Source organism: Ranitomeya imitator, unplaced genomic scaffold (genome assembly GCF_032444005.1).
Source record: "Ranitomeya imitator isolate aRanImi1 unplaced genomic scaffold, aRanImi1.pri SCAFFOLD_141, whole genome shotgun sequence".
Classification (NCBI taxonomy): domain Eukaryota; kingdom Metazoa; phylum Chordata; class Amphibia; order Anura; family Dendrobatidae; genus Ranitomeya; species Ranitomeya imitator.
This window is the reverse complement of record NW_027193435.1, coordinates 1105204-1115570: the sequence shown is the minus strand read 5'-3', so window position 1 is coordinate 1115570 and position 10367 is coordinate 1105204.

Below are 10367 nucleotides of genomic sequence, written 5' to 3'. Positions count from 1 at the left end.
CACTCTACACTCTATACACAACACTATACACTCTAAACCCTACACTCTATACCCTACACTCTACACTTTATACCCTACACTCTATACCCTACACTCTATACCCTACACTCTACACTCTATACCCTACACTCTATACCCTACACTCTATACCCTACACTCTACACTCTATATCCTACACTCTACACTCTATACCCTACACTGTATAACATACACTCTAAACCCTACACTCTATACCCTACACTCTACACTTTATACCCTACACTCTATACCCTACACTCTATACCCTACACTCTATACCCTACACTCTACACTCTATACCTTACACTCTATAACATACACTCTATACCCTACACTCTATACCTTACACTCTATACCCTACACTCTCCACTCTACACCCTACACTCTACACTCTATACCCTACACTCTATACCCTACACTCTACACTTTATACCCTACACTCTATACCATACACTCTATACCCTACACTCTATACCCTACACTCTACACTCTATACCCTACACTCTATACCCTACACTATATACTCTATACCCTACACTCTATACCCTACACTCTATACCCTACAATCTATACCCTACACTCTATACCCTACACTCTATACCCTACACTCTATATCCCAACACTCTATACCCTACACTCTATACCCTACACTCTACACTCTATACCCTACACTATACACTCTATACCCTACACTCTATACCACACAATCTACACTCTATACCCTACACTCTATACCCTACACTCTACACTCTATACCCTACACACTATACCCTACTTTCTACACTCTATACCCTACACTCTACACACTATACCATACACTCTATACCCTACACTCTATACCCTACACACTATACCCTACTTTCTACACTCTATACCCTACACTCTATACCCTACACTCTACACTCTATACCCTACACTCTATAACATACACTCTATACCCTACACTCTATACCTTACACTCTATACCCTACACTCTCCACTCTACACCCTACACTCTACACTGTATACCCTACTTTCTATACCCTACACTCTACACTTTATACCCTACACTCTATACCCTACACTCTATGCCCTACACTCTATACCCTACACTCTACACTCTATACCCTACACTCTATACCCTACACTATACTCTATACCCTACACTCTATACCCTACACTCTTTACCCTACAATCTATTCCCTACACTCTATACCTGACACTCTATACCCTACACTCTATATCCCAACACTCTATACCCTACACTCTATACCCTACACTCTACACTCTATACCCTACACTATACACTCTATACCCTACACTCTATACCATACAATCTACACTCTATACCCTACACTCTACACTCTATACCCTACACACTATACCCTACTTTCTACACTCTATACCCTACACTCTACACTCTATACCATACACTCTATACCCTACACTCTATACCCTACACGCTATACCCTACACTATATACCCTACACTCTATACCCTACACTCTACACTCTATATCCTACACTCTACACTCTATACCCTACACTCTATAACATACACTCTAAACCCTACACTTTATACCCTACACTCTACACCCTACACTCTATACCCAACACTCTATACCCTACACTCTATACCCTACACTCTACACTCTATACCCTACACTCTATACCCTACACTCTACACTCTATACCCTACACTCTATAACATACACTCTATACCCTACACTCTATACCTTACACTCTATACCCTACACTCTACACTCTACACCCTACACTCTACACTCTATACCCTACATTCTATACCGTACACTCTATACCCTACACTCTATACCCTACACTCTACAATTTATACCCTACACTCTATACCCTACACTCTATACCCTACACTCTATACCCTACACTCTATACCCTACACTATATACTCTATACCCTACACTCTATACCCTACAATCTATACCCTACACTCTATACCCTACACTCTATACCCTACACTCTGTATCCCAACACTCTATACCCTACACTCTATACCCTACACTCTACACTCTATACCCTACACTATACACTCTATACCCTACACTCTACACTCTATACCCTACACACTATACCCTACTTTCTACACTCTATACCCTACACTCTACACTCTATACCATACACTCTATACCCTACACTCTATACCCTACACACTATACCCTACTTTCTACACTCTATACCCTACACTCTATACCCTACACTCTACACTCTATACCCTACACTCTATAACATACACTCTATACCCTACACTCTATACCTTACACTCTATACCCTACACTCTCCACTCTACACCCTACACTCTACACTCTATACCCTACTTTCTATACCCTACACTCTACACTTTATACCCTACACTCTATACCCTACACTCTATACCCTACACTCTATACCCTACACTCTACACTCTATACCCTACACTCTATACCCTACACTATACTCTATACCCTACACTCTATACCCTACACTCTTTACCCTACAAACTATACCCTACACTCTATACCCGACAATCTATACCCTACACTCTATATCCCAACACTCTATACCCTACACTCTATACCCTACACTCTACACTCTATACACAACACTATACACTCTATACCCTACACTCTATACCATACAATCTACACTCTATACCCTACACTCTACACTCTACATCCTACACACTATACCCTACTTTCTACACTCTATACCCTACACTCTACACTCTATACCATACACTCTATACCCTACACTCTATACCCTACACGCTATACCCTACACTATATACCCTACACTCTATACCCTACACTCTACACTCTATATCCTACACTCTACACTATATACCCTACACTCTATACCGTACACTCTATACCCTACACTCTACAATTCATACCCTACACTCTATACCCTACACTCTATACCCTACACTCTATACCCTACACTCTATACCCTACACTATATACTCTATACCCTACACTCTATACCCTACAATCTATACCCTACACTCTATACCCTACACTCTATACCCTACACTCTGTATCCCAACACTCTATACCCTACACTCTATACCCTACACTCTACACTCTATACCCTACACTATACACTCTATACCCTACACTCTATACCATACAATCTACACTCTATACCCTACACTCTATACCCTACACTCTACACTCTATACCCTACACACTATACCCTACTTTCTACACTCTATACCCTACACTCTACACTCTATACCATACACTCTATACCCTACACTCTATACCCTACACGCTATACCCTACACTATATACCCTACACTCTATACCCTACACTCTACACTCTATATCCTACACTCTACACTCTATACCCTACACTCTATAACATACACTCTAAACCCTACACTCTATATCCTACACTCTACACTCTATACCCTACACTCTATAACATACACTCTAAACCCTACACTCTATACCCTACACTCTACACTTTATATTCTACACTCTACACTCTATACCGTACACACTATACCCTACTTTCTACACTCTATACCCTACACTCTACACACTATACCATACACTCTATACCCTACACTCTATACCCTACACACTATACCCTACTTTCTACACTCTATACCCTACACTCTATACCCTACACTCTACACTCTATACCCTACACTCTATAACATACACTCTATACCCTACACTCTATACCTTACACTCTATACCCTACACTCTCCACTCTACACCCTACACTCTACACTGTATACCCTACTTTCTATACCCTACACTCTACACTTTATACCCTACACTCTATACCCTACACTCTATGCCCTACACTCTATACCCTACACTCTACACTCTATACCCTACACTCTATACCCTACACTATACTCTATACCCTACACTCTATACCCTACACTCTTTACCCTACAATCTATTCCCTACACTCTATACCTGACACTCTATACCCTACACTCTATATCCCAACACTCTATACCCTACACTCTATACCCTACACTCTACACTCTATACCCTACACTATACACTCTATACCCTACACTCTATACCATACAATCTACACTCTATACCCTACACTCTACACTCTATACCCTACACACTATACCCTACTTTCTACACTCTATACCCTACACTCTACACTCTATACCATACACTCTATACCCTACACTCTATACCCTACACGCTATACCCTACACTATATACCCTACACTCTATACCCTACACTCTACACTCTATATCCTACACTCTACACTCTATACCCTACACTCTATAACATACACTCTAAACCCTACACTTTATACCCTACACTCTACACCCTACACTCTATACCCTACACTCTATACCCTACACTCTATACCCTACACTCTACACTTTATACCCTACACTCTATACCCTACACTCTACACTCTATACCCTACACTCTATAACATACACTCTATACCCTACACTCTATACCTTACACTCTATACCCTACACTCTACACTCTACACCCTACACTCTACACTCTATACCCTACATTCTATACCGTACACTCTATACCCTACACTCTATACCCTACACTCTACAATTTATACCCTACACTCTATACCCTACACTCTATACCCTACACTCTATACCCTACACTCTATACCCTACACTATATACTCTATACCCTACACTCTATACCCTACAATCTATACCCTACACTCTATACCCTACACTCTATACCCTACACTCTGTATCCCAACACTCTATACCCTACACTCTATACCCTACACTCTACACTCTATACCCTACACTATACACTCTATACCCTACACTCTACACTCTATACCCTACACACTATACCCTACTTTCTACACTCTATACCCTACACTCTACACTCTATACCATACACTCTATACCCTACACTCTATACCCTACACACTATACCCTACTTTCTACACTCTATACCCTACACTCTATACCCTACACTCTACACTCTATACCCTACACTCTATAACATACACTCTATACCCTACACTCTATACCTTACACTCTATACCCTACACTCTCCACTCTACACCCTACACTCTACACTCTATACCCTACTTTCTATACCCTACACTCTACACTTTATACCCTACACTCTATACCCTACACTCTATACCCTACACTCTATACCCTACACTCTACACTCTATACCCTACACTCTATACCCTACACTATACTCTATACCCTACACTCTATACCCTACACTCTTTACCCTACAAACTATACCCTACACTCTATACCCGACAATCTATACCCTACACTCTATATCCCAACACTCTATACCCTACACTCTATACCCTACACTCTACACTCTATACACAACACTATACACTCTATACCCTACACTCTATACCATACAATCTACACTCTATACCCTACACTCTACACTCTATATCCTACACACTATACCCTACTTTCTACACTCTATACCCTACACTCTACACTCTATACCATACACTCTATACCCTACACTCTATACCCTACACGCTATACCCTACACTATATACCCTACACTCTATACCCTACACTCTACACTCTATACCCTACACTCTATACCCTACACTATATACTCTATACCCTACACTCTATACCCTACACTCTATACCCTACAATCTATACCCTACACTCTATACCCTACACTCTATACCCTACACTCTATATCCCAACACTCTATACCCTACACTCTATACCCTACACTCTACACTCTATACCCTACACTATACACGCTATACCCTACACTCTATACCACACAATCTACACTCTATACCCTACACTCTATACCCTACACTCTACACTCTATACCCTACACACTATACCCTACTTTCTACACTCTATACCCTACACTCTACACACTATACCATACACTCTATACCCTACACTCTATACCCTACACACTATACCCTACTTTCTACACTCTATACCCTACACTCTACACACTATACCATACACTCTACACTCTACACTCTATACCCTACACTCTATAACATACACTCTAAACCCTACACTCTATACCCTACACTCTACACTTTATACCCTACACTCTATACCCTACACTCTATACCCTACACTCTATACCCTACACTCTACACTCTATACCCTACACTCTATACCCTACACTCTATACCCTACACTCTACACTCTATATCCTACACTCTACACTCTATACCCTACACTGTATAACATACACTCTAAACCCTACACTCTATACCCTACACTCTACACTTTATACCCTACACTCTATACCCTACACTCTATACCCTACACTCTATACCCTACACTCTACACTCTATACCTTACACTCTATAACATACACTCTATACCCTACACTCTATACCTTACACTCTATACCCTACACTCTCCACTCTACACCCTACACTCTACACTCTATACCCTACACTCTATACCCTACACTCTACACTTTATACCCTACACTCTATACCATACACTCTATACCCTACACTCTATACCCTACACTCTACACTCTATACCCTACACTCTATACCCTACACTATATACTCTATACCCTACACTCTATACCCTACACTCTATACCCTACAATCTATACCCTACACTCTATACCCTACAATCTATACCCTACACTCTATATCCCAACACTCTATACCCTACACTCTATACCCTACACTCTATACCCTACACTATACACTCTATACCCTACACTCTATACCACACAATCTACACTCTATACCCTACACTCTATACCCTACACTCTACACTCTATACCCTACACACTATACCCTACTTTCTACACTCTATACCCTACACTCTACACACTATACCATACACTCTATACCCTACACTCTATACCCTACACACTATACCCTACTTTCTACACTCTATACCCTACACTCTATACCCTACACTCTACACTCTATACCCTACACTCTATAACATACACTCTATACCCTACACTCTATACCTTACACTCTATACCCTACACTCTCCACTCTACACCCTACACTCTACACTGTATACCCTACTTTCTATACCCTACACTCTACACTTTATACCCTACACTCTATACCCTACACTCTATGCCCTACACTCTATACCCTACACTCTACACTCTATACCCTACACTCTATACCCTACACTATACTCTATACCCTACACTCTATACCCTACACTCTTTACCCTACAATCTATTCCCTACACTCTATACCCGACACTCTATACCCTACACTCTATATCCCAACACTCTATACCCTACACTCTATACCCTACACTCTACACTCTATACCCTACACTATACACTCTATACCCTACACTCTATACCATACAATCTACACTCTATACCCTACACTCTACACTCTATATCCTACACACTATACCCTACTTTCTACACTCTATACCCTACACTCTACACTCTATACCATACACTCTATACCCTACACTCTATACCCTACACGCTATACCCTACACTATATACCCTACACTCTATACCCTACACTCTACACTCTATATCCTACACTCTACACTCTATACCCTACACTCTATAACATACACTCTAAACCCTACACTTTATACCCTACACTCTACACTTTATACCCTACACTCTATACCCTACACTCTATACTCTACACTCTATACCCTACACTCTACACTCTATACCCTACACTCTATACCCTACACTCTACACTCTATACCCTACACTCTATAACATACACTCTATACCCTACACTCTATACCTTACACTCTATACCCTACACTCTACACTCTACACCCTACACTCTACACTCTATACCCTACACTCTATACCGTACACTCTATACCCTACACTCTATACCCTACACTCTACAATTTATACCCTACTCTCTATACCCTACACTCTATACCCTACACTATACCCTACACTCTATACCCTACACTCTTTACCCTACAATCTATTCCCTACACTCTATACCCGACACTCTATACCCTACACTCTATATCCCAACACTCTATACCCTACACTCTATACCCTACACTCTACACTCTATACCCTACACTATACACTCTATACCCTACACTCTATACCATACAATCTACACTCTATACCCTACACTCTACACTCTATATCCTACACACTATACCCTACTTTCTACACTCTATACCCTACACTCTACACTCTATACCATACACTCTATACCCTACACTCTATACCCTACACGCTATACCCTACACTATATACCCTACACTCTATACCCTACACTCTACACTCTATATCCTACACTCTACACTCTATACCCTACACTCTATAACATACACTCTAAACCCTACACTTTATACCCTACACTCTACACTTTATACCCTACACTCTATACCCTACACTCTATACTCTACACTCTATACCCTACACTCTACACTCTATACCCTACACTCTATACCCTACACTCTACACTCTATACCCTACACTCTATAACATACACTCTATACCCTACACTCTATACCTTACAATCTATACCCTACACTCTCCACTCTACACCCTACACTCTACACTCTATACCCTACTTTCTATACCCTACACTCTACACTTTATACCCTACACTCTATACCCTACACTCTATACCCTACACTCTATACCCTACACTCTACACTCTATACCCTACACTCTATACCCTACACTATACTCTATACCCTACACTCTATACCCTACACTCTTTACCCTACAATCTATACCCTACACTCTATACCGGACACTCTATACCCTACACTCTATATCCCAACACTCTATACCCTACACTCTATACCCTACACTCTACACTCTATACCCTACACTATACACTCTATACCCTACACTCTATACCATACAATCTACACTCTATACCCTACACTCTACACTCTATACCCTACACACTATACCCTACTTTCTACACTCTATACCCTACACTCTACACTCTATACCATACACTTTATACCCTACACTCTATACCCTACACGCTATACCCTACACTATATACCCTACACTCTATACCCTACACTCTACACTCTGTATCCTACACTCTACACTCTATACCCTACACTCTATAACATACACTCTAAACCCTACACTCTATACCCTACACTCTACACTTTATACCCTACACTCTATACCCTACACTCTATACCCTACACTCTATACCCTGCACTCTATACCCTACACTCTACACTCTATACCCTACACTCTATAACATACACTCTATACCCTACACTCTATACCTTACACTCTATACCCTACACTCTACACTCTACACCCTACACTCTACAATCTATACCCTACACTCTATACCGTACACTCTATACCCTACACTCTACAATTTATACCCTACACTCTATACCCTACACTCTATACCCTACACTCTATACCCTACACTATATACTCTATACCCTACACTCTATATCCTACACTCTATACCCTACAATCTATACCCTACACTCTATACCCTACACTCTATACCCTACACTCTATATCCCAACACTCTATACCATACACTCTATACCCTACACTCTACACTCTATATCCTACACTCTACACTCTATACCCTACACTCTATAACATACACTCTAAACCCTACACTCTATACCCTACACTCTACACTTTATACCCTACACTCTATACCCTACACTCTATACCCTACACTCTACACTCTATACCCTACACTCTATACCCTACACTCTATACCCTACACTCTACACTCTATATCCTACACTCTACACTCTATACCCTACACTGTATAACATACACTCTAAACCCTACACTCTATACCCTACACTCTACACTTTATACCCTACACTCTATACCCTACACTCTATACCCTACACTCTATACCCTACACTCTACACTCTATACCTTACACTCTATAACATACACTTTATACCCTACACTCTATACCTTACACTCTATACCCTACACTCTCCACTCTACACCCTACACTCTACACTCTATACCCTACACTCTATACCCTACACTCTACACTTTATACCCTACACTCTATACCATACACTCTATACCCTACACTCTATACCCTACACTCTACACTCTATACCCTACACTCTATACCCTACACTATATACTCTATACCCCACACTATATACCCTACACTCTATACCCTACAATCTATACCCTACACTCTATACCCTACACTCTATACCCTACACTCTATATCCCAACACTCTATACCCTACACTCTATACCCTACACTCTACACTCTATACCCTACACTATACACGCTATACCCTACACTCTATACCACACAATCTACACTCTATACCCTACACTCTATACCCTACACTCTACACTCTATACCCTACACACTATACCCTACTTTCTACACTCTATACCCTACACTCTACACACTATACCATACACTCT